Below are 3487 nucleotides of genomic sequence, written 5' to 3'. Positions count from 1 at the left end.
AAACATGATATTTCCCTATTTTCAAAACATCTCCTTATTTCCTTCCTTAATTACTTTTACAGATAAAAAAACAGTTATTTAATTTTACATATAGACTATTATATATGCAATTTTTTATTTCCTGGCAATTGTTTTAAAAATGGCCAACACCTTATAAATCCGTATTATAATAAAATATTTCTGGAAAAAACTTGAAAATTTCAGGGAATTTTTTTCCGAGATCTTAGGAGAATTTCTGCATAACTCCTGCTTTAAACATTCATTGTTTTTTTTCCAAAAAAACCTAAAATTATATTGGATGGCCTAATTTTTCTGCAAAAGCAAAATCCCTAATATTCAAAAATACCCAAAATATAATCACTAAAATAGAAACCTTTCGTATTTTTAAATATCCAAAAAAAGTAAAACTACAAAAATTATATCGAAACAAAATTGAAATATACTGAAAGTGAAAGTTGCCCAAACTAGAAAAATTAAGAAATGTTAAATTTCCGAAACTCTGGAGCCTAGATTATGAAAATTCCGAAATTTCAAAATGACGAAATCCGTAAATTCACTAAATTCCTAATGACAAAAATTTTTAATTCACAAGAAAATTTTTTTTTTTTAAATGGGCGTGTGTCGGAAATCTATGAAGCATTATTTTCGCTCATTGTCGATTACGTAATTCAAAACTCTTGAAAGAATGTTGTCAGTTAAATTTGTAATCGAATACATAGTTTAATTAGTAAACCACAAGATGAATTTTCTACCAAAAAATACTAATTTTCTACAAAATAGATGAATTTTCTTACTAAAAATCTGAATTTTATATTAGGACAACACGCTTCTAAACTAATTAAATATATTTGCAACAAAGAAATTAAATGTTTATTCAAAAAATTAATTTTCAACTACAATATTAAATTTTTACAAAAAAATTTTGTAACAAAAATGAAGTTGAATTTTTAATTACGAAAAATAGTTTAAAAAATAGTTTGCAACTACAGAAATGGCATTTCAATCAAAACAATTATTTTTGAACTAGAGGTAAATTTTATGCAACAAAAAAATAAATGAATAAAATACGTGCATTATCTACTTTGAAGTAGTTTGAATTTCAGTTAAAGAAAAAAATTGAAATCAATTGAAATAAATTTTCGACGAAATAGTTAAATTTTCAAACAAAAAGAATAATTTTTTACTAGAAGGATTATATATCTTTCAAAAGCCTTATTCTGCTTATTCTTCCTGAGTGACAACTGCGGATCCCACGCACCTCGCGCATCCCTGTTACACTAACATGCGGCGCGGCGACAATTCTCGGAAAGGCTAAAAAGGGAGGGCTATTGAAGATTTTCACTGTATGAAATGCAAAATTTTAAAATTAATAACCTAACTCTTACAAAATAATTTCTATTTCAGATGAGATTTTTCAGGTTATATCGTAAATGATACGCGTTTAATTTTCAAACTTGAATATTTTTAAACTGTACCTGAACAATAAAAATGATAACAAACAAAATTAATTGAAATTTCAGAGTGTAAGAATTCATTTGTCTTTTCACTTCAACTGAAGGGTTCGTGGTCTGAACCTGTTAAGTAAAATTTCGAAAATTTTACACGCCGAAGGAAAATCGTTCCGCGAGGCTATGCTGTTGATACCATAATGCTATTTGCGAAAATCCGTTTTAAAAAACTGAAAGGAATTTTGCAGTTTCGTTTACGGGATATTCACTGCATTTAGAAAATGTTATACAAAATTTTTTAAATCGATTTCGAAAAAAATGTCAGTTGGCATGTTTAGACCGCGCACCCTTCAGCTGTTTTTGCGATGACGTTCACTTAATTCTTCGCTTTGTTTTTTCCCTGGAATTAGTTCCGCTTAGCATCATTTTCTTTCAATAATCTAACCTTTTCTGCGTATCCAGTTTGTTTTCATAATATTAATCAAGGATTTTGTACAGTTCTCTGAAGATTTACTGCGTGTCTCGATTATCGTATAATTCTTCATAGTACGTTTAACCATTTATTTAAATCGCCACTTTAACTGTTTTGGAGCGATGTTCACTTTATTATCTGCTTTGTTCCTCTGTTGAAAAAATTGATGAAAACAAATTGTATAATAAAAAGAGGGTCAAACTGGCCAGCCGCGCGCGCAGCATGCAATGAAAATGTGTCCGCGAGGACGACAGATTTTTTAAAGTACGTTCTACCCATACGATTGCTGTGAAACTTGGAGATCTTTCTAGGAGGATTCAAACATTATGCATAGAGAAAAGGGTGGTTCCCAGGGGAATCCTGCAAAAGAATTCCTTGCCAATTCCTGGTTTTTTCCAGGCATCATTTTTCACAGCACAGAGCCATTAGAAAAGTTCTCATTTGATCAAATGACACATTACATTACAAGATATTATTAAACATATTATCACCTTCGATTAAATAAATTATGTTATAATAATAATATTGAAATCATGATTAATCATTTCTGGAATTTGTTTATGAAGTTGATGAATTTGTACATTAGTTAAAAGAAATTGTTATTCTATCATATGTTATAGCATATGTTCAGTTAAATTTCAGTTAAAGGTATAATAATTTGAAAAAAAGAGTGTATCACATAGCATGATAGTAACTGTTTTCCATACTATATTCTAACGTTTCATCTGTAATCTTTACGTGTACCGACAAGATTAATAACCTGCTAACATATCTTAAAAAAATATTACTTCACATTAATTTCCTTTAACCCCGGTATCTAAAATTTGGCCTCGTTTATTTTCAAAACTGTGGAACTAAATGTTCTGCAATTTTTTCAATTTGGTCAAAAAGTTGAAAATTCAAAATTTGATCGTATAAAAAAGGTTTGAAACTAGATTTTTTCAAGATGTAAAAATTCTATGCACGGCTGTTAATAGTACTTCAAAATTTAAACAATTCATCATTTTGACTTTTTTTAAAAAGAAAATGATCAGAGTTAGAGCATTTTCAAAATCCAAAAAAACAAACTAAAATGAACATTTGAAGCCAAACAGCGCATGCTATGAAAAAAGTCAAGAGAAGAAAAACGTTGATTTTTAAAAGCCCTGCAAGATCGTCATAACAACTTTTTTAACTTGATCGAGAAGTTGAACATTCCAAATTTGATCGTACCAAAAATAATGTAAAATCAAAAAATTCCATTTTTTGGTCAAACTATGCAAGATACGAAAAACATGTAAAAGCACAAATTGCGCGACCTGAAAAGAACTACAAATTAAGAATAAATCACTTTTTTATATACGCTACGAGAAAAAATGAAACAAAACTTGTTCATCCAAAAAATAGCTATAATTTTTGATAGGACACGTAGTTTTTGCTTTGGCGGCTGTAAAAAATAACATTCAAAATAAAAATATTAAATTTATTTGAAAAAATGACACAAGGTATGAACTTAAATTAACAGACAACAGTTGTTCGCCTAAAAAGATCTATAAATTTATTAATAATTATTTTTCGATAGGACGAG

This window comes from Belonocnema kinseyi, chromosome 9 (genome assembly GCF_010883055.1).
Source record: "Belonocnema kinseyi isolate 2016_QV_RU_SX_M_011 chromosome 9, B_treatae_v1, whole genome shotgun sequence".
NCBI classification, from domain to species: domain Eukaryota; kingdom Metazoa; phylum Arthropoda; class Insecta; order Hymenoptera; family Cynipidae; genus Belonocnema; species Belonocnema kinseyi.
The sequence above is the reverse complement of the archived record's forward strand: the minus strand, read 5'-3'. Positions refer to the sequence as shown.